The 24,570-nt window shown below is 44.6% G+C and overlaps 1 protein-coding gene across 1 annotated transcript in view; it reads right to left on the bottom strand.

Annotated features, from left to right (window-relative positions):
* KIAA0825 (KIAA0825 ortholog) overlaps nucleotides 1–24,570 on the bottom strand; it is a 2,177,598-nt gene that overhangs the window by 401,792 nt on the left and 1,751,236 nt on the right. The window lies entirely within an intron of this gene.

Here is a 24,570-nt window from a genome sequence, read left to right on the forward strand (position 1 = left end):
AGCGTATCAAGGTAACCATTGGTTTTGTTATGACAATCTGTTCAGGAAAGAAAAGGAACATAACAAGAGTTTGACTTGGGATTGTTACGATTCTTTAACATGGGATAAAATGAAAGAATCGGGAATGTTAAGAATGCCATTGGTCGGGAGCACTGTTGTTGATTACTCCCGCCAAAATGTGGGGACGCCCTTTCGACCAAGTACGAGCACCGACGACCAGTCGAGGCCCGCAGGCAATACAGGGAGAAAGGGTTTCTGTTTTAATTTCAACAAGGGGAAATGTACCAGGCCTCCGGGATCGTGTAAATTCAAACATGAGTGTAGTACGTGTGGGTCGTCCCATCCTGAGTCATCGTGCAGAGCCAGAACGGGTGAGAATGGGGGTAAGGGAGGCGCCAAACAGGTCTAAGCTAGGCCGAGGGGCGCCTTTACCAACCCCGATTGATACCTTGGCAATGATTCCCTGGCTCAGCGAATACCCGGATCGTACTTCTGCCGGGGTGCTGCGGAACGGTTTTACACATGGTTTCCGCATCCCGGTAGGGGACTTTCAGGGTGTAGGGATGTGCAAAAATCAACTTTCCGTTTTACAACATGCATCTGTAGTGCAAGAAAAAATTCAGAAAGAGGTTAGCCGGGGACGGGTCGCCGGCCCGTTTAGTGAACCCCCGGTACCGGATTTCGTTTGTTCTCCGTTAGGGGTGGTCCCCAAGAAGGACCCGGGTGAGTTTCGTTTGATCCATAATCTATCTGCTCCACATGGTCTTTCGGTGAACGACGCAATTGATCCAGAAGTTTGTTCGGTGCGATACGCATCTTTTGATGAGGCGGTAGCCATCTTGAATCGCCTGGGGCACGGGACGTTGATGGCGAAATCTGATATCGAGTCAGCGTTCCGGTTGCTCCCGGTACACCCAGACGATCAGCGTCTTCTGGGATTCGGGTTCCAGGGGTCATTTTACATGGATAGGTGTATGCCAATGGGATGCTCTATATCATGTGCTTACTTTGAGCAATTCAGTACTTTCCTGCAATGGGTGTTCACTAAGAAAACGGGTTTCCGAAATGTAATGCACTACCTTGACGACTTTCTGTTCCTTGGCCCCGCCGGTAATCCCGAATGTGCCCAGGCCTTAGCCGAATTCTGTGTGTTAATGGATCATCTTGGCGTGCCATTGGCACCAGGTAAAACTATGGGTCCCACGACTTGCCTCGAGTTTTTGGGGATCGAGTTGGACTCAAGGGAGGGGTGCTTCCGTTTACCGGCTAGCAAAGTGTCGAAATTCAGGGCAGCCCTCCAAGTATGTTTAAATGCATCCAAAGTTACACTGCATCAGTTGCAACAGTTAGTGGGAAAGTTGAACTTTGCCTTGAGGGTGATACCAATGGCTCGCCCCTTTTCCCGCTCAATTGCCCAAGCGATGGTTGGCCTAAAGGAGGGTCATCATCGCACAAGGTTATCGGCTGAGGTCCGCCAGGACATGCGGATTTGGTTAGCATTCTTGGCGGACTTCAATGGCCGGGTCGTCTGGAACAAGCCAGCCGTGTCCTCTGAAGAGCTTGGGCTATGGACAGATTCAGCAGGAAGCGTAGGTTTTGGCGCCATCTTCGGCACAAAATGGTCGGCACAAAAGTGGCCCCTATGGTGGCACGAGAAGGGGCTGACAAGTAACATCGCTTTCCTTGAACTATTTCCCATTCTGGTGGCCCTGAGAACCTGGCCAGAAGGGTTCAGAGATCATTCTGTTGTGTTCTGGTCCGACAATATGACCGTGGTAGAATGCATCAATAGTCAGGCAGCCCGTTGTAAATTGATTTTGAGGCTCCTCAAAGAAATTGTCTTACTGTGTATGCAACTGAACGTGGTATTCAGAGCAAAACATGTCCCAGGGGTGATGAATCAGGCTGCTGATGCACTGTCTCGTTTTCACATGCAGGCTTTCTCGGGTTTCCTTCCTTCAGCGGACCCGGAACCGGCACCCTTCCCCGAAGCTCTCTGGTCTCTCGGTGCCCCGAACTTCGTCACCTCGTGGGAGAGAGTCTAGCACCCAGGACAAGGAAGGCATATGAAGGGGCGTTCCAGGCCTATTTAGCCTTTTTGGGGGCAGAGAGAGGGGGACTTTGGGGTCAGGAAGAGTTGGTAGTACTTTTTCTGATGTCCTTACGTAGGGCTGGGAAATCGGTGGCTACGGCCCAAAGGCATCGTGCCGCCATTTCCTTTGTTGCCAGGGCCCATGGCATCCTGGACCCAACAGCGTCTTTCACGGTACAGAAAGCGCTACGTGGGTGGCAACGTCTAGAGGGTCGCAGAGTAGACGTACGACGACCGATAGGTCTAGACAGGTTGTCCCAGTTACTGGTCACACTCCCGAACACATGCTCGTCCCCGTTCGAGACCTGTTTGTTCCGGACTGCATTTACGCTGGCATTTCACGGGGCTATGAGAGTTAGTGAGCTAGTTGCAAGGAACAAGCGGGACGTGACGGGGGGCTTGTGCAGGGAACATGTCCAGATCAGGGGTGATGCGATGATTGTCTCCTTTCTCAGGTCCAAGACTGACCAAGATGGGAGAGGGGACTGCACGATCATTCGCAGGAACCCCGAGTCATCCATGTGTCCGGTACAGTGCTTAGAAGATTACCTAGCACGAAGGGTGGCATCATGGGGGGGGACATTGTTGAGGCATGCAGACGCCACCCCGCTGACGAGGTTTCAGTTTCAACGGGTGCTTGCAATGGCCATTGCCGCAGCGGGCTTGGACCCGGGCGAATTTGGGACCCACTCCTTTCGTATAGGGGCTGCCACTGAAGCTACAGCCAGAGGTCTTAATATAGAACAAGTGAAACGTGTGGGGCGCTGGTCCTCCAATTGTTATAAGAGGTACGTGCGATTGCACATGTTGTGAAGCTGTAATCATGTACTCACGCCTCTTGTCTTTTGTTTGTTTTCAGTTGCGCAAGCCTACGCGGCAGGGCAGACTGAGCAGTCGACCCAACACCAGGTCAGCGGTCGTACGTCACCGGCTGTGAGGAAGGAGGTTTGGGTCGTGGGCCACTCATACGTGAGACGGGCTGCAGACGTATTCAAAGCAGGTGACATGGTTCACGTACCTGGGGAATACGGGTACAGAGTGTCCTTCTACGGAAGGGGCGGTCTCTGTATTGACCAGTTTCAGGAATTTGTTGAGGGCTTGTTAGAGCGGATGAGGTCACCGCCGTCCATAGTCATAGTGCATTTGGGGGGCAATGATTTGGTCACCACCGGTAGACGACTTCTCCTGGAGGCTATGCTTTCCACGGTAAGTTGGTTAGCGAGGAGAGTTCCGGGGTGCCTAATTGCATGGTCTCATATGATCCCACGAAAAGTGTGGCGGGGGGCTATCTCGATACCTGCTTTGAATCATTCTGTTAAAAAATTGAATAACAAAGTGAGTAGGTTGTTCCGTTCCAAGACATTGCATTCGATCTCGCATAATTGTATTAATGATGACAGTATGTATCTGGGGGATGGTGTGCATTTGTCGAGGGCGGGGAATGAGTTACTCATAGGAGACTTCCTAGCCTGGTTAAAATCTTTAAAACATGACCTTTAGGTAGGAGTTTTGTGGGGGGTCCGGATAGCCGGTCAACTATCCGGACCTGTGGCGGTAAGGTCATGATCGGTGAGCACTAATTGGTAGATCCCTATGAGTGGGCGTCACCCAACACGGATGGGAGCGCTCGGGAGAGGTGGCCATTGGCCCCTCAGTGGGGAGGCGGTCCCGTCTAAGGGCGGGTCGCCGGAAGTAAAGGAAAGGCGGTCAAGGCCCCTTCCTTTGTAGGAGGGGTTACAGCCCCCTCCTGGGGAATTTCCCGGGGCCAGGGTCATCTGCGACGGCAGATGCGGTAAGTTGTGTGGGGTGGGGAGAGGTCAACGATACCTTCTAGATACCACACACAAGTGTTCGAACGACCTTTAAATGGCGTCGAGTCTTAAGTGCCCCCGTCAAGTCAAGGGAAATTGTTACTAGTTGCACTTGAGGTAAGCCTCTGTGCTGTCGCCCCTCCCAAGTGGGAGGGGTAAGTCTGGTTAGGGATCTTGACACCGGTTATGACCTTGCCGTTGGCCCTTAAACGTTAGGATGTACAATTTCAGTGTTCTTAGAGAATGTTTTTGTAGGATGCTAGTTCGGCTAGGAGAACCTCTGTATTAGAGATTATGTTAAGGTTAGCCAAACATCGTAATGTGATAATGAAATTGTACATAACATGAAAACGTTTAATGTTTTAATTTTTTGTTTTAATAAATACGGCCGGGATGGTCACTCCATCCCACATCCAAAAACTTTAAGAACTGTTTCCGGTTTCCCTCCTTTTGGGGATTGTGTTGAGAGGGGGTGGCGGGTATCTCAGCCATATGGAAAGGGGCGACCACTCGGTCCCCCCGAACGTATGGCTGAGTGCCTCGATCCCCCCGGGAAGCCATTTTTGGGCGGGAGGCGCGTCTCGGCTGGTATGCCCGAAGCGGCGTAGCCGGGGCGCGCTTTTTCCCGCCCTAGAGTGGGCTGGCCTAGACACCGACGCAGCCAGCCACGCCCTCGGGGCGGGCAGGGACGGGTTTTCGCCCGCCCTGAAGACGGATAAAAGAAGGCGCAAGACCAGAAGACGTCCTCTTGTTCTTGTGCTCCGAAGCTGCACCTCCTCGCTATACGTGAGCTCGGGACGGAACGAAGAGCCAATTTTGACCCACCCACCAGCCCCTGAGGACAGCAAGTTGTTGTGCAATAAAGTGAATTTATAAGTTGGTTTTTCCATTTCGTTTACAGGCTGTGACAGTATCAGTTTGTGGTTAATCATAATAAAGTATGGTGAATACCGTCTAGGTTGTTACGATTAAAATGATTTGATGTAGTGTTGCATTTCTAAGCATGCTCTTTCGGTCGTAGTGACCAATGTTTTCATAGGTTTAAGAATTGTCGTATTTATTTTTGGTAGGCGGTAAGGTCATGATCGGTGAGCACTAATTGGTAGATCCCTATGAGTGGGCGTCACCCAACACGGATGGGAGCGCTCAGGAGAGGTGGCCATTGGCCCCTCAGTGGGGAGGCGGTCCCGTCTAAGGGCGGGTCGCCGGAAGTAAAGGAAAGGCGGTCAAGGCCCCTTCCTTTGTAGGAGGGGTTACAGCCCCCTCCTGGGGAATTTCCCGGGGCCAGGGTCATCTGCGACGGCAGATGCGGTAAGTTGTGTGGGGTGGGGAGAGGTCAACGATACCTTCTAGATACCACACACAAGTGTTCGAACGACCTTTAAATGGCGTCGAGTCTTAAGTGCCCCCGTCAAGTCAAGGGAAATTGTTACTAGTTGCACTTGAGGTAAGCCTCTGTGCTGTCGCCCCTCCCAAGTGGGAGGGGTAAGTCTGGTTAGGGATCTTGACACCGGTTATGACCTTGCCGTTGGCCCTTAAACGTTAGGATGTACAATTTCAGTGTTCTTAGAGAATGTTTTTGTAGGATGCTAGTTCGGCTAGGAGAACCTCTGTATTAGAGATTATGTTAAGGTTAGCCAAACATCGTAATGTGATAATGAAATTGTACATAACATGAAAACGTTTAATGTTTTAATTTTTTGTTTTAATAAATACGGCCGGGATGGTCACTCCATCCCACATCCAAAAACTTTAAGAACTGTTTCCGGTTTCCCTCCTTTTGGGGATTGTGTTGAGAGGGGGTGGCGGGTATCTCAGCCATAAAGCCACTTGCACGTTATGAGCCCACTATAAGATGGAATCAATTACCACTCTATGAAGTTATTTAAGACAGGAGACAGGCAAGACGTGTAATCAAACTCACAAAGGACTAGAAAAAGTCATGTTTCTTGTGTCAATCACACCCGGCATAAAATCAGTCTGCACATTGCAGCGCTGCGCAGATCAATGCTCCGAGAAGCCGCGAGTCCATAGGCCCTCTTTGCTCACAAATCACATTAGATTCGCCGACTGGTGTGGGCGACAGCGGCCCACAGCAGCTGAGGCGGAGAGACGAGTCATGAGACCAGTCCTGTGTGGGGGGTGCCAGTGGAGGCCGTTGTGATGTCTGCAGGATCAGTCCCCTGCCAGGCCCAGCCTCTAAAATACAGCACAAAGGACACCAGGAAGTAAAAGTGATACACAAATTGCTTGTGCTCAAGCAATACTGTATGACTGTCACCCGCGCAATCAAAATCCAGTATTCCTCGAGGTAGCAGTCCCGACGCAAAGTCGAATAACTAAATGTATAAGTGTCAAAAAGGTCTATACTTCAGGAAGTCATTGGAAAGCAGTTATGTGCATAACCTAAACCTTACAATATACATAAGTTCGTTGATAGATCAGCAGCGAGAACAGCGAATGCTGCGATTGGGTGAATAATGTGTGATATAGATGTAGTGAGGCCAAGCTCTGCCTAATGGCATGTGTCCTACCTGGGGAGGGTGACAGCAGAGTTTGGTGTGACCATTAGCGTACACTATGTCGTTTGGCGAGACCAAGAGGGGAGTGGCTTCAGATAATGTTACACACTCTCAAAAGTCTCTAGGAGTTCACGCGTGTTATTTCCAAAGCACAAGTCCTAAAAAAAGAAGTGGGGCGACTAACCAGATTAGGCAGTTTGCAAGTGAAATCATGAAGCGTGCCATCACAGCGCATGCTGTCACGACGCCTGAAATTACAAGTGACATCACTGGAAGTGACATCACAAGAAGTGACATCAGATATTAAGACCTCACACATATGTTTATTAGGTATATCATGAGTACATATCAGCGTATTATGAGATTTAACAAATTCGATTTTGCGTCTGGGTTGTGCCAAAAATCTGGCGCAATCCAGACACAAAATCTGCGCCTCAACTAATACATTTACCTTTTTAAACTCTGCCACAAAGAAATTGGCAATAAGGAGAAGCATGGCTGTAGATCTGTTATGCTTAATTGGTTGCAAAGTCTACATTTTAAAATATTTAATTGGGTTAAGGCATCTGCGGCGAAGGTGCAAAGTATATCTCAGGGAATAGTAATAATGGTGAGATAACTCTGGAGCTTAACGCATTTGTTGGAGATATCTGTGTTTTGGGAAGTCCCAGGTGTGAATCAAAGTAGTGTAAGTTTAATGTGTCTCCTGCAAAGCACATCACGTAACATACAGATGAAAGATTTTTAGTATATGTAGAGTAGAGCTATTAAAGAAATAAAATAGTGCTATTGAAATTGTTATTTGTGTAAATACTGAGACAGACCAACCCATTTGACATTCTTACAGTGCATGTATCTCTTATATACAGGGACTGAACAAAGGCAACCGCATCCCTCTCTTAAGTACCTGTGAAGAGATAACAATCTGTGAGCATTTGTTTCTCCTCCGTGGCACTTACATTTTAGTGTGAGGTTCCAAGCCACCTCCGGTCAGGATATTCAAACAAAAGGAGGCCTGATGGCCCCTTAACTTAGGCCCAGCTGTAGGTGAAATAAAGCTTCCTCGCTGCCTGCACATTGCTGCTGGGAATGAAAAGCAGACAGCGTGCAGGCGCTGATGAACGTGTCCGGTGTCTGAAAATAACACCGTGACAAGTTCAGCATATTTCTGTGGGGCCAAATATCTTGGCAGAGGGGATGGCGTCCACCCTCTGCAAATAGTGGGTGGACACTGTGTACCTACCTGCGTGTGCCCCCGACATGTGCCCTGGTTATTTCACACTCTTGGAGGAGGTTCACTAGTGTTTGTTAAGGGGCCGTAAAATGCTAATGCAGATGTTCAGAAATAATTGCGGATGAGCTGACGCCCGAATGACCAATACTATAACAGGCAATACCAGAAAGGGAGAAATTGGAGGGCAAGTTCAACTTCCAAGGCACACATCTCGGATTCGCTGCTCTACACTGACCCATATCCACTTCCATCAATCGTTCTATACCACTCTGTTCGGTAGATGTAACAACCCCCGAATACAACGTTGGTGGCGCTGCTCATACGAACATTGTCGATGCAGTCAGTCAGGCTGGGCGGCGATGCCTTGGGCTTGGACTTGCCGAAATGCAGTTCATGGCTCCTATGCTCTCACAATACTGGGTTAAGGGGACATTGTAAGCAGCGCTTCTCCTAACTACTCCAGAACCGCACTCGGGATCACAACGACTCCCTGGGATGATCCGCTGCACTGGAGGCCTTATCAGGAGTCGGCTTGTTTTAAAAAACACACACATGCACACACAAACAATCTCTATTTATTGTTGGCTTTGTGAAGGTCTTTGGCAGAGCAGGTGAAAATTGTAAAAGAAGCAGAGAATAACATGAATTAATCTGATTTGGATTGGAGGTAATGTTGAAAAAGAAGAATTTTGCATGAATTACTCAAGCAGATTTTCCACTTAGTGGAAAGTCCACATGAAGGAATTTAGAATATTTAATTATGATTGGAAATTGCAAATATGCAACTGCTGCAGATTTCCAGTGTACTGATGCGATTCTTTGTTAATGTGATAAATCTACTCCACATATAGGAATACTTCAACAGAACTGAATTTCTGGCTTTGGAAATAGGGTGCATGAGAATCCGGACAATGGAGTGGTAGGCTGGATTATAGCTATGAAGTTCCTTATGAGTTAAGTAAAGGGTCATTCCTTGATAGAGTTTATAAGGGATCTTCAAAGCAGACTGACATGATCATGGCATCCCAGGTAAAATATGAACCATACACTATGATTTAGCTTGGAGAGCACCTTATTAGGTAGTCAAGTGTAAATTGGTGTTGTAGTACTCTAGTGTGGCGATCACCACTGCTACCAAATGATTTCCTATGATAGGTACAGCAAGGACGTGATTAATCACTTCTGCTGTATTAATTGCTCACTGGAGATTATTTTCTTGCTGAGTGGAGAAGAAACCAATGTTAAACAATATACCTGTTATGTCCTTTCCGGACATGTAATGGGAGTGACCCTACAGAGACAGGTCAGTTGAAAGGTAGGGGGAAATGTTCCATTATGCTCATCAGTAGTATGTACAGTTTCTGGCCATTAAGGCAATGCTAATATAGCACCATCCAAATTTGGACCTCCATCAGCAAGTTTGTAATTTCTCTTTCTTACAGTTTCAATTAAATCCGGGTGTCATTGGTCTAGGAATGGTGTATATTACTGGGCCACTGGGACCATGTAGATGGTGAACATCTATGAGATGGATAATCATTGTGGTACCTGCTTAGCCCTGTTTCAAAAAAGAAGCAAGAATATAGCAGTTTCACAGTTTTTCACATGGGATTCAAGACAGTTGATAAGCACATTATGTTCTCTGAAGTACCGTGCTGCTTAGAGATCCAGCAGAATCAGAATGCAAGCTTAGCCATGGTCTCTGACCCAGAACAGTTCAATCCTCAATGTTTTTTTTTATCATGTCTTTGGTTGCTTACCATGTTTGGAAGCCAGACTGGAAATCACTCAGCAGACTGTAGGTGCAAATTGGGAGCAAGAATGGATTTATTACTAGTGCTTACAGATCCTCTGTGATGCAGGCCAGGCCCAAGATGAGCTCAGGTTACACAGATCCTTGGAACTGTGTTTGTTTTTTCACATGTGAGGTGATCAGTGCTTCATTCAGTTTGGGGAGGGGGTACATCACCTGTGGATATAAAGGTGTTGTTAAACCTAGTGATCAGAGTTGCTAGTGCCTCTAGACTAAGGCTGATAACCTTAGCATTAAACGCATCTCTGGCAGGGGCTGATTTTTTGAAGAAAGGCACAACCTTTGTCTTATCCTCCTCTTGGACCAATACAAACTTGCAGAGAGGAAGGTGACAAGATTGTTTTGAATAATGCAAATCGTCTGAATTTGAAGTAGATGAGGCAATGTTAGCTGATGGTATCAGATTTTATGTAGAACTATGACTGACTATCACGAAGTTCTTTGCATAGACTGGATTGAGGCTGAACTTTTTTGGGGACACCAGTTCACTGCAGATTTAGTGCAGATGTTTGGAGGATATCTTCACATCCACAATCCAATATTGGAAATTGATATTTGCTCTAGTGTCGACCCTGTGGTTTATAAATGTTACCAGAACCCATCAATGGCAATATTGGACCATATTACATGGTTACCCGTTATGTATTTTATATATAGGTGAGGATAGCACTAAGGCCCCCAAGCAACAGAAAAGGTCGGACACCCAAACAGAGGCAACAAGAAGAAGAAAAGTGGGTTAGATACACTAATGCCCTCAAGATGGGGCAGAGAGATGGGAATGTAGCACATAAGACTTGTGGATCTCTGTACTAAAGTAAAATTTTATATTTAGGAGTCCCATGAGGATTGAGATGCCCTGATGAATAGCTCGAGGCAAATGAATAAAAGTGTGAGAGGAAGAGGGTTTAAAATCAACATTGGGACTATTTCACATTCAGCATGGACATGCTAAATATAATTTTCATTCTTGGCCTTCCCTTGATTCATTATTAGCCTCACTGGTGTTCTGATGAAGATAATAACCCTTAATAAATTAAACTATTTCAGTCGGTATAGAGAACAATAAGCATGCTATGCATGATGTCCTATTTAACCTTGCTCAGTGGACTAATTTCAGAGACTAGATCCACTACTGCCGTAAGCATGGAAGTGTTCAATATGTTCCACATGATGTGAGCCTAAGCTGAGCGCACCCCGAGCATTTGCTTGTACCATTTTCTTTTGGTCTGTTTACCAGTCACGTGTGGGGCAGAATATCCTAAAAGACTAAGGAAAGTCTGTTAAGTTGTGTGCAGCAGTTTGGGGATAGTTCTGATCATCCTGGTGTCCTACACAAAACTTGCAGGGAATCAAAATGTATGGGGCTTTTATATCACAGAAATAAAAGTAGCAACCAGCGGTCCCAGCAAATGTCCCAGGAGGTAGTAGCTATCTATGAGGTTTGCAGGTTCGTACAGGCATCACACCAAAGGGGACAATGCATCTTAAAGTAACTCTTGTACACATAGAATGGACAATTTGCCACACCACTGTGTGTGTGACTCAAAGCTGTTCTGGGGACCTGCTAGAATGACTCCAAGAGTGGCGATGAACCCTGCCTTTTTGAGCAAAGCAGTACCTGAGGTAGGTAGCAACTGGCAAAGATGCTTGTTCCCTCTCTTAGTAGTGTGTGAGCAGGTCACCACCAGAACATTGATGGAAACCTCTCTAGCCTGGTGTAGCTCCGCATTGGATGTATCGCCCTTCCTTGCCTCATGCATGACCTATCCATACCCCAGAGGCCATGCATGGACGGGTGGTGAGGCAATGTTTTTCAGACACCAGATCCCTGGACTTTTGGAAGCTGGCCATGTTTCCAATCAGCCCTAATGAAGCCCTCCAGTGACAATGGAAAACTCAGGCAGAGGTCTCAGAGTTGAGTGTGCACTGCCAGAGCGCAGAAGCATGCCCTATAAAGTACTGACTTTATATATAGAACACAAGGGTACCCAAAGGCGCGATAAGCTAGGGACCTTGGGTGATTATATATTAACAGAGACAATGTCCCTAGACCAAAGAACAATGAATTTCAATAAATATAGACTCAATAGTTCTATATCCAATGTCCAGCCGGACAGTTTACTTTTCAATATATAAGGTACATAAAAGTTAGGTGTGATACAAGTGGGACACCAGCCGGTGCCCAACTAACACACTCGGGGGAAAGACAAACAGGGGATTCTTAGGCAAATTGAGGCAGTCTGGATATCATAAATTATACACAGACAATCCAAAATATACACATATGCAATTAATAATATCACAAGATAAATAGGCATTTAGTGTATAAAAGTCCGACTTGGGCACCGGCTGAAGGTACAGAGTTAAGCTCCAAAAATATGTTAGCATCATTTATATAGTTTTGACTGAGTGTGAAATTGACTGAGTATGAAATTAGCTAAACGGGTTTTGCTAGATAAGCTGTAACACAAATACTACACATTGTCCTCTGGTGACAAATGGCCTGACACAGAGTGTGATGGACAGACCATTGTTACTACTCCATTGTTGGAGAGATCAGTCTGTCAGGCCGAAGGTTAACCGTCTGCTGTATTTAGGGTTTTGATGGACCTACCTCCAACGGTGGAGGAAGGAGAATCAGTGATCTTTCAATCCTCTCTCATTGGTTCCCCTGTCCTCTGTCATCAGAAACACCCCTGATATCATTAGTATGGCAGACATTTGTCTGCCATTTTAGAGTTGTCCACATCAAAGTGGAATGGAAGAACCCTCATGTCAGACGAAAGCAATGGCGGATTGAGTTCACAATAGCAGACACATTCATCAACATTGAGGGAAGCGTCTGTCAACACACACCTGCTCCAAATCACCTCAATAACACCTTCAGCTCCCACTACAAAGCAGGCCACTGAAAGCATAGTATTAACCACTCACTATAAGCAGCAGCATCAGAGCACATGTTCTCTGGCCACCTGAGACAAGGCTGGTATATGACAACCCATAACATGATGTGATAGTGGATGAGATAATTAGGGTCAAGCCCCAGTTGTTTGGCGCACAGGCCCCCAACAACCATTAGCCATATCTCACCATGCCAGTCTGAGGCAGTTCAAAACCATTTTGAGACAGTGGAGTCCCGGAGGTCTCTGGGCTCAGTAACGCCATAACAACCGGTATTTGTTGTGTGGTAGTATCATCAGTTGCAGCCTCTTGGCGGTCCAGTGTCGGGTCATCAGGGAGTTTGTCTTGCAGAGCTCTGGCTTGCACCATGAGATACTGGCAGAAGGGGCTACCGATATCCTTTGGTCTGGACGTACTTCAATGTACAGTTCCAGCTGTTCATTACAGTAGGCTAAATCTACAATCCAACTCTGTCTTGTAGAAGCCTTGCCTCTGCCTCAATTTTTGGCATATGGCTAGCAACAGTCTCCGAACTGCCTGTCCAATGCGCATCACGCCCAGCAGAGCCAGCTTGGGGTCCAACGGCATGCCTTCACCTTTTATAGCGGTCAGCTTGTTTAAGACCTCCCCCCAGTACTACTGTATTGGCGGACACTGCCATTCTAAATGCTAAAAATCTGCTTCCGGATGTCCGCAGCGGGTGCAGGTTGAGTGTGAATGTAGGCCATTTTACAGAGGCTACCAGGGTTCAGTATATCATATGCAAGAATTTGAAGTGTATTATGCAGAGTCCACTAGTAGATGTTATGTGGCTGTTTGCAGGCATCATAATTCCCATTCTTTCTTATTTAAATAAGTGAAGTGCCTTTTCCCATTTAGCTTTAAAAGCTGAAGCTATGACAGGGAACTCCCTTTGAGTTATTTTATAGAGAGTGGTCACTAAGCCCCAGGCCGCACGCGCTACCAACAATGCATTTAATGGCTTAAAATAGGATGGTTCAGTTGGGAAGTTAGATATATCGGCTTTTGTCGTGGCTAAGGGGTGGTAATTGAGAAAGGTGTCAAGCATCTTAGGACGCTGGGCATAGGTGGGTCTTCCTAGGGGGAAGAGGCTATATCGACAAAGGTGCCATCTTGATGAAGGTCATCCCAGTTTTTTATCTTTAATTCCCGCAGTTGAGCCTGCACCTTGGGTTCTGTTATCAAAGGGAGTAGGTGGTGGCCTAGTAAAGGATCAGAGGGGATACATAAGTGTAAGTGCATGTCTGGCACACAGGTCCTGCCATGCCTTTGTGGTGCATCAGAATGTCTATTTCGGTGTAGCTGGTGGGAACAGGCGGGCAGAGTGATAACAAAAGTAAGGTAGGCTGAACATTGTTTCTTTCAATCGCTAGCTGGGGCATATAGGGTTGGGAATGATACCAATGATATGCGTATTAAACGTGTGCGCATAGATACTAAAAGTGAAGATCAGGTGCTGCAAATCCTCCCTGACTGTAAGACAGTGTCAGTGTCTCCCATGTCAGTCGAGGCTGTTTCCCACGTCAGACCAATGCAGCAGCAATGATCACAGATTACGAAAACATTCACCGTTGAGGGGCATGGGTGTACTCGTGCAGAAATATAGAAACTGGGGGGAGAACCACCATTTTACTAACGGCTATGCAGAATGCAAGCGATAGCTGCAGTTTTATCCTAAGTGCTCCATGAATGACCGTTACAGGATTCCCAGGCACTTTTGACTCCGTCCCTCCCAGTCAAAATTTGAAAATGTCACTCTGTCCCAAAAAGTTGGTTCCCAGTTTACCAGCTGCTCTTTAAGGATGGAGAGTCCCCCACCCTGGACGAGAAACCTTGCAGAATGTTGGGAGGCAATTACAAAGGATCGAGCATTGTGGAAACATTGATAATACTTAAACTGTGATATGACACTATTTTATCCCACTCCCCTCTGCATTTTTACATTTGGCTTCGTTTGGACTATTTATTTTTATATGTCCCAGATGCTGAAGATTTTTGTTGTGTTTTTTATTATAAAAAATCCTTGAATTTCCAAACTTTGTGTAAGCTTTTTGTGGTATTGGGTGTTGATGAAAATAGATCATTCATGGCACATGTGACTCTGTATTTCATCATGTTGCTTGGGTTAACCATTTCATTCAAATTCCAACTATTGTGATTTCTTACATGTCGCACTGGGAGAGATCTAGTTAATTTCCTTTTACATTGGGTTAATGGGCCTGAGAGCAGTGATGTGAGAGGATATTGTGTGAGACATGCAGAGTCCGTGTGTAGAAGGGTTTATTTCACATTACCTGGGTGACAACCTGTGTGTATACCTTCAGGTTTTGAGGTTCACATAAAGTACATATACCCAGGTTCTCTATATTAGTGCAATCTCTGGTATGTGGGAGTGTAGTCTGACCTTGCTTTCAGGTGCGATATTTAAACATGCAACATTGCAGTGAGTGGGTCGTAGGAATGTCTATTTGGGGTAAGTTGTTGTGAGCCAGGTGCACTGACAGGGATAAAGGGGAGCCTCATATTAGGAATGCCTAAAAAACACTTCAGTTTAGGGTCCTTATAACTCTACATATACTTTATAAAAAAAACACAAACATGCTAGTTATAGTGTGCATGCATTATATATTTGGCTGCACATGTACACTGTAAAAGAAAGTGCAGACTACCATGCATATTTGTTTGGTGGTGGTGGTAGGAAACGTTTGTTACAGGAGTAAGGCATATGGGCAGACATTGAGACATCGGATATTGTTGGTAGAAATGCTTTGCTGTACATACACATATGTTTAGTGACATTGGTAGCTAACATAGTGCTTTTAGAAGCATTTTAAAAGTTGCACTTGGCTCCTATTTTATTCTGCATCGTGCTGATGTTGCTCCCCACTGTCACACACAGAGGGGAGCAAGGGCTTGTAGTAGCACAGAAGTGGTGTATGAGTAGGTTGTGGGGTTTGTATGCTGGGTTTGCCTACTTATCCTTTATTTCCTCCAGCGCAGATGTGGAAGTTAAACCACCATATATTTCCGTTGATGCAACTTGTACTCTAAATACGGTCTACAAAGTATTGACCTTCTGCCGGTCTGGTGGCTTAGTGGATGAAGAAGTCCACTGTAGAGCCTGTGATTGACCTCATGGTCACGGGTTCAAATACCGGCGGGTCCACTCAGCCTTTCATTCTTCTGGGGTCGATAAAATGAGTACCATTGAGTTGGATAACAATAAACATATGTTATTCAGTGTCAAGATGCCCTTTGGTAAACATGCCCTTACAAATGAACGTTATGTTGATGCATCAGCCGCTCTCGATGGAGTAAGTAAAAGGCAGTGGAGGTAGGGGGTGGAAGATGGAATTTTGACAGCCAAACCTCCAAACTCTATATAAAGCAGATGAACCTCTGTGGCAGCGTGCGGGAGAACATATGATGGGTATGCCTCCACCAAACTCTAAATCTGTCACAAAGTAATTCTTTTTTAGAAGTTCAGCATTAGGTTGACTTTATTCCTCAAAGAGGGTGCCTATGTCTTTATTTTTCACGACAAAATTGTAAACATTTACTTCTTTTAATACATTTGAATACTGTATTTTTTTTATCTCTGATTTAACATATCCCTTCCGCCATTAGTAAAACTTCATTTACATAATATTGTATCATGTAGACCACAACCAATTTCGGTTTTCACTCCATTGTTATTGACATTTACATTCCTCTGTTAATCCTTAATGTGAAAGCGGCAATGTAGGTTCTAATTATTATTGGTATTACAACATATGTGACTGTATTGGAAATCAGATAAAGCGCATATGACGGATAAAGATAGAAAAATGAATCTGTCTTTAGCTTAGACTTTGAATTGTGTTCTAGCGCAAAGTGGATGACCACAGAAATTTGAGAATTTTGTTCTAGTCTTCAGTATGATAGTACCCAATAAATTGTTGGCAAATCAATATAACTGTGTACTATACTGTGCGCGATAAACCTTAATAACGAACATTGCATCACAACTAAATGCTTGCAAGTAAAGTTACATGAATATACAATGTAATGATCGAAACAAAGTCACTCACGCTGTGTCCTATTGTGAAAATGTATAAACTGCATAAAGTTTTGTTTTTAAATTCACCATAATCCCTACAGGTCCCATAATGCCTCATTGTGGCAGATATGGGTATATATAGTGAAAGTAAAGTAAATTGACCGTGAAAAAAGCCAGTCAGGCTGAAACGCGTTGGTTGAGTTGGTGTGTGGTATGAATAAATAATACCATAAGTAACCTTATCTGGAGTGCTGCGTCGTTTGTGGAATAATTAAAGTTAATGGCCAGGATCCGGCCATAACGTGGAGCACCCGCTTTGGAGCGCTGTACTGGCTGACAAAGGATCACTTTGTGAGAAATATATATATATATATATATATATATATATATATATATATATATATATATATATATATATATATGTTATGTTATGTTATGTTAATGTATTTCTTCTATAGCGCTCGGCTACTCCAAGGAGCATCCCGGCGCTTTGGCAAAGAATATCAGCAGGTGAAGCAACAACATAACAACTAGAATGCAGACAGAATATATATATATATATATATATATAGCGGTGCTGGGCTGAAAATAAAATAATAGTCAGCACAATTTTGGGTACGCTTCGTCTCTTTTACGAGAATTGTGACAGATGGGACGAGTACAAGGAATATATATATATATATATATATATATATATATATATATATATATATATATATATATATATATATATCCGCCGAAAACGTTGTCATATCATCGTCAAAAGACAACAAGTTGAGGCCCATATGCATTTCACGGTGAAGTTTTATTTGCGCTCACACCCTGGGCAAACTTCACCGTGAAATGCATATAAAAGGGCCCCGCAGGACCAAAAAAAAAAAAAAAAAAATTCCGATTTGCGCGGGGGAGCGCCCGGTACGCGCGCAGCAGGTAGCGGATCCGGGAGCGTACCATGGAGAAAAAAGAATGACATTTTTTTTTTTTAAATTAGAGGTAGTTCTAAAAAGAACTGCTTTTTTTCTTCTTTTTGTTGTTTTATTTTTTATTTACTTTTTTTGGCTTTTCTGAACAGTTTTATATTTTTTTTCGTATTTTTTATAGGGAGAAACAAAAAACAGGAATTTGTAAACGGCTCAACTGGAGCAAAAAAAAAAACAGGAAAAATTAAGGCTTCTTTGTGCATTTGTGGTTATCACCAGCAAGCATGATGAGTGTAATGCTCTACTCACCATAAGTAATTAATTTCCCACAATGTACACAAACAATTTTGTATCCCCCAAACTTTGGTTGTATACTTGAAATCAATTGACTTGCTTCTGGACTCGATGGAGTGGGTTCTTTGGTTGTTGAGGTTGTGCCAGATGATTGGGGTAGGTTTTTGCAGAGTTCTCTCACCTCTGCTGCTGAATAGTTAATAGGGTGCAAACGCTGCATATGCCGAATCATTGTATGATTCCCAAAGGAATATTTTTTGGTAGGGTTCCCCCTGGATAGCACAGCACCACAGATGAGACAGGTCACCTTTGCACCGTTTACTTTTTTGAAACCAGTTGGGATTTTATAAAACTCCCATATGAAGTGCTCCCTAGGTTTGTATGGTGGGGTGTTTTCAGGCCTTGTCCCTTCCTCCTCTTCCTCCTCCTCCTCCTCTTCTTCTTGACCACCAATGAGATGTTCTGGTGGTCCTTGTGGTGGTGGGGCAGATGATCCAGCTGTTGGTGAATGAGTGGGTGTGTATATAGATGGTGGTATTACTGAATTGGTTGTTGAAACTGGTATGGGTATCTCTATTTTTTTGAAAATTTTAGTTTCTATTTTTGAATATGTGTTTCAAGGGTTACATTACACTGAAAGGAGGTCTGTCACTCTGTCACAAGGATGGTGTCATCAGTGATGTCACTGACCATGTCATGAGTGATGTAATATGTGATGTTATCAGCAGTGCATTGCAGGCACGCAAGTTATAGTGAGTCCAACTAACTATAATGTGGGAATTTCAATGGTTTTATGTCAGTAAAATTTCCAGCTAACTATAATATGTATATATATATGTGGTTGGTGTTTTCAACACTTCGAGCGCACATATCTGAAAGGTCCCATCACCTTTCTTCTCCGCACCCGCCTGAGAAGAGTGCACGACGTTTTGATGGGGAAAGGAGCGTGGTAGTAAAACTGCATCACGTCAGAGCACCGCCAAACAGCGAGATGGAGAGAGCCCGTAATGGTGAGCATCCAGCTTGAGGGGAGATGAATCTCGCTTTTTCCCCTGCTCTTACACCATGCCGCTGCCCGGCTGGCGAGGGGTCTCTAGTCCAGGGCTGCTTCCCACAATGGGGAATTCTGGACTCGGACGCTATACAGCGACAAAGCATCACTGCAGGAATACAAGTACCACAAGGCACGGCGCCCATCCAGGGGCGTGTCATGAACATAAATGAGGGCTTTTCCTGCTACTTCCTGAATACTTCATTCGTCCTCCTCTGAAGAAGAAGGCAGCCGCCTTCGAAACGCGTCAGGACTCACGACGAATCAGGCTGGCATCACGAACCCTGTTCCTGTGTTCTTCAAGCTACCTAGCTTTTATTGTGGGGATATAGCCTTGTACAGAAGCCCCGCGAGTGTGGTTGGTGTTTTCAACACTTCGAGCGCACATATCTGAAAGGTCCCATCACCTTTCTTCTCCGCACCCGCCTGAGAAGAGTGCACGACGTTTTGATGGGGAAAGGAGCGTGGTAGTAAAACTGCATCACGTCAGAGCACCGCCAAACAGCGAGATGGAGAGAGCCCGTAATGGTGAGCATCCAGCTTGAGGGGAGATGAATCTCGCTTTTTCCCCTGCTCTTACACCATGCCGCTGCCCGGCTGGCGAGGGGTCTCTAGTCCAGGGCTGCTTCCCACAATGGGGAATTCTGGACTCGGACGCTATACAGCGACAAAGCATCACTGCAGGAATACAAGTACCACAAGGCACGGCGCCCATCCAGGGGCGTGTCATGAACATAAATGAGGGCTTTTCCTGCTACTTCCTGAATACTTCATTCGTCCTCCTCTGAAGAAGAAGGCAGCCGCCTTCGAAACGCGTCAGGACTCACGACGAATCAGGCTGGCATCACGAACCCTGTTCCTGTGTTCTTCAAGCTACCTAGCTTTTATTGTGGGGATATAGCCTTGTACAGAAGCCCCGCGAGTGTGGTTGGTGTTTTCAACACTTCGAGCGCACATATCTGAAAGGTCCCATCACCTTTCTTCTCCGCACCCGCCTGAGAAGAGTGCACGACGTTTTGATGGGGAAAGGAGCGTGGTAGTAAAACTGCATCACGTCAGAGCACCGCCAAACAGCGAGATGGAGAGAGCCCGTAATGGTGAGCATCCAGCTTGAGGGGAGATGAATCTCGCTTTTTCCCCTGCTCTTACACCATGCCGCTGCCCGGCTGGCGAGGGGTCTCTAGTCCAGGGCTGCTTCCCACAATGGGGAATTCTGGACTCGGACGCTATACAGCGACAAAGCATCACTGCAGGAATACAAGTACCACAAGGCACGGCGCCCATCCAGGGGCGTGTCATGAACATAAATGAGGGCTTTTCCTGCTACTTCCTGAATACTTCATTCGTCCTCCTCTGAAGAAGAAGGCAGCCGCCTTCGAAACGCGTCAGGACTCACGACGAATCAGGCTGGCATCACGAACCCTGTTCCTGTGTTCTTCAAGCTACCTAGCTTTTATTGTGGGGATATAGCCTTGTACAGAAGCCCCGCGAGTGTGGTTGGTGTTTTCAACACTTCGAGCGCACATATATATATATATATATATATATATATATCGATCCAAAGAAGCAAAGTTCGTCAAGCGCTCTCAGGCAGTATTCTTTGCACTCTGGGAATCACCGTTTTCCGCTAAGTCACACTTTGGTACACCAGCTTGTAAGGTTTGATGACTGAAATCACTACAATCTTGGGACTATCTGTTCTTTCTGAATTTATTCAGCCACTTTTGGTTGATGACCGTGAACTTTGTTCTTGTGGTCTGCGATGATTGGAATCAGTAGAACCGTGGGCATAATTGATTACAACATTTGTTTATGATTCTTTATTATCATTCAGTGATTAAATTTCATTGACCATGAATTTATTTGGTGGTCTAGTTCACACGGGGCAGCAGTACTTGGTTGTGCATTGGTTATGTATTTTACGTAACGACCCCGTTCTATTAATTGACTAAACTCTTTATGTTATTCAATTTTGCCCACTCATTCAGATTGAGAACATGCTATATCGACAGCCATATATTTCTATGCAAGGTTGATTATGTCTGATCAGGAGAGATAAAATACGTTTTTTATCTCCTTACAACTTGGTGCAAATTACTTTTGTTACTCTGAGCAGGGAGATTTGATACTGACTTGGACTACGAATATTGTTATTCAACAGGTTATTCAAAATTGTTTTGATCTGTGCTAAGTTCATTCATCACTACTATGTATTTTACATTAATTTTACATGTAATTTTGTATGCATCTCGCTGTGAATCAAAAGGCATGATATGTCTGATCTGACTAATGATACTTACAACCTTGTTGACGTTATTTACCATTCCAACATGTCAGCCATTTACATTTACTAGTCCCATGTCTATGTCGATGATTGATTCACAACCATGAACTTTATTTAATGCTGGATTTGTTTGTGTTGAGTTACACGTGAACAAGGCTGTTGAGCTGAAACGCGTTGTGTAATAAACTGCAAATTCTACATTTTGGGTTCCTTTGCCTCACTGCCTGAGAGCGCATGACGAACTTTGCTTCTTTGGATGGATTAAATAACCGGACTGCTTCGCCGGTATTTGCGCCAACTTTCTCGGGTCCCAGCACTCCGGAAGAAGCGTTGTTTCTTTGTGGAGATATATATATATATATATATATATACGATTAAGCAAAATGCCCAAAGAGCTTTTTTCGAGGTCACAACAGCTTGCCTGCCATCCGGCAATGTTCGTCACAACACACACCAGCTCCGGATTTCAATTGTGGCCGACGCGTTTCGAGGGCGTTCCCTCTTCTTCTTGGGCTCTCAAACGAACAGTGTTGCACATCCTCGGTTTCATGTTTGATTTTATAGCATACATCACCATCAGTCACATGGCATTTTCAGGTATGCTGGGAACAGTAGTCCGTGCACCGTGGATACATTCTTACCCTGAGTGGGTGTGCTCGACTGAAGTTTGCTTTTGTTATTCCTTTGAGTAAGGTCCAGAATTGCGGGGTGTGTTCGATTCATTGTGGGCGCGCTGCGCTGTTAGTTGTCAGGTAAGTACCGACATCAGCCTTTCTCTTCCTGTGATTGAGATGGTGCTCCCCATCGCGGTTAGGCGCCGCGCAGAATGTGATTAAGCAAAATGCCCAAAGAGTTCACAGGAAGAGAAAGGCTGATGTCGGTACTTACCTGACAACTAACAGCGCAGCGCGCCCACAATGAATCGAACACACCCCGCAATTCTGGACCTTACTCAAAGGAATAACAAAAGCAAACTTCAGTGGAGCACACCCACTCAGGGTAAGAATGTATCCACGGTGCACGGACTACTGTTCCCAGCATACCTGAAAATGCCATGTGACTGATGGTGATGTATGCTATAAAATCAAACATGAAACCGAGGATGTGCAACACTGTTCGTTTGAGAGCCCAAGAAGAAGAGGGAACGCCCTCGAAACGCGTCGGCCACAATTGAAATCCGGAGCTGGTGTGTGTTGTGACGAACATTGCCGGATGGCAGGCAAGCTGTTGTGACCTTGAAAAAAGCTCTTTGGGCATTTTGCTTAATTATATATATATATATATATATATATATATATATATATATATATATATATATATATATAAACTAAAACAATAAAACAAGCCCGACCTAAACTAATCATGTATCAGACATCTGCCCTCCTCCCATCTGTGCTGCTGCCCGAAAAAACCCTGTAAAGTATCTAGTTATCTACAATACTTTAATGGCATTACAATGTCATGTGAATTCCCCAGAAATTTCAAGCTCAGGCAGCTAGATAAATAAAGGGATTGGAGCTGTGTGGAAGGCAAGCACTTTTTCGGGATGCACACAACTTCTGCCAAATCAAAACATGTACTCCTGACTCCCAACATTTGGATGGAGCAAAATCCCCTCTCCTTGTGATTCGCGCATAATTGTCTGGTGACAGCTGTAAAGCCAGGCCATAAAAAAGATAAAGAATTGATAGAAAAAAACACTGGTATGTAGTTCTGGCACTAAAATGCATATTTAGGTGGGTGTGCATATGTAACTAGGGAAAATGCTATAACTCACAGTGCAGGACAGCCAGTGGCTGAAATGGATTTTCCAACACCAAATGTTGGGTTGGGAAGAATTTAGGTTTAACTCTTTTTTATTTGACATAAATGAAAGTTGAACAGACAAATGGGTAAAGAGGGCTGACCCAATCCCACTCCATGTTTACGTACAGGGTTGTGGAATTCCAATGGCTAGAATACATTTTTAGTAAATATTGTTGAAGGTCAAAGACAACACGTTTTTTAAATGTATTTTGTCCTCTGGACTACTAGATCAGCCCCTCTACCGGCAGCACCAAACATTTCGGTTGCCAGAGTACACTGCCACAGTTTGCTTGTGGCAAGAAGGACTGTTTGCTGCTAAGGGAAGCTAGACATCTCTATGAATAGATATTCAAAATGGTTATATGGTTAAATAATGCAAAACCTTTGGTGTTTAGGTGAACACTCTGAAGTAATGCAGTGAGCTGTAAGCTCAGCTTGTAAAACTGACATTGATTTCCATATGAAAACATGCATATATGTTTGCAAGAGTTAACAAGTTGTGGCTATTTATGATGATCCCATAATGCACCTTGATAATACACAACTAAATGTAGAATAGAAGCAAGATTGACCATTGTTTGTTTTAAATGGAGAATCAGTGTAAACCCATTAAGAGCAACGTGTAAATAATATAGAAGGAGCCACGTTCTTAAAGTCACAAGAGTGCACTCCAGACAGGCAGATATTGCATTTGTTTGCAGTGTAAGAGCGACCCAGTGAATGAAAAGGAGTCAGTGCTTTCAGTTCATCACTGCCTAAAAATCCCAGGAAGGGCATTGATAAGGGTGGGGCAATCAAGAGAGAGTATGGCTTAAAGCCCGTCATGGCAGAAGAAGCCTCCCATACTCTCTTCAAAATACAGACCGAAAGGTTTGTGAACCTGCCTTTTGTGTCCTAGTTAAGATGCAAAACCTTTCATGGATTTCAAGGGTGAATACCTGTACCAAATGTTTGTGAATTCCATTTTGGTAAGAGCAAATATTTAAGGGTATATCTGGACAAACAAATATGTGCTGTACTAATTCACTTTCTTTCTCAGGGGGGAAATATGTTCCCCTGGAGATAAAAGAAAGTCCTGTCCCTACACCTGCAGATTTATTTGGGAGACAGCACCACCCATCTTGGAAAAAGTTTTACAGCTGCAATTCCATTTTGAGTCTTTTCTAGGGTGGGAACTGATTGAAGAGGAGTTGGTGAATACCCGTAAACATGCTATTTTATGGGTATGAACAAACTCACAGCACATTTCAACCAAGGAGTTATGAGTGCAAAACCAACTTTTGCAAGTATGAGCCAAATGTACATGCATACGTAGCTTTCAGAATCGAGCCCATAACATTTCAACTCTATAATTGCCTTAAGCTTATCTAGTTGTCAAAAGTAGACCGAGTGCTTGGTACATGCTCACAATTATAGGAAAAAAGGGGAACTGAGGCACATTGAGATGCTTGATTTACCCAAGAACTACACAATGTGGTCAAGTGCATCAGGCCAGGCTTTGAGGCATCGTGTTGACACTCAATTGGCAATAGAGGCACCAAACTGGAAATATAATTTAGATTTATTTACAGTAATGTTTTGGGAAATCTAGTGAATACTTAAAAGTAAATCCGCAAAAGCAATTCACAAAATGTTCCTTTAAAAATAAGGTAAGAAAGAGAGCAATTTACAATTAGATCAATGATGCATCCTGTACTCGGCTATAGTTAAAACTTGGCCATATTTAAAGTGCTGGCATATTCAGAACCCTATCATAATCAGAAAGCTGGCCCAAAAAGGGAC

This window comes from Lissotriton vulgaris, chromosome 3_1 (assembly GCF_964263255.1).
Source record: "Lissotriton vulgaris chromosome 3_1, aLisVul1.2, whole genome shotgun sequence".
Taxonomy (NCBI): domain Eukaryota; kingdom Metazoa; phylum Chordata; class Amphibia; order Caudata; family Salamandridae; genus Lissotriton; species Lissotriton vulgaris.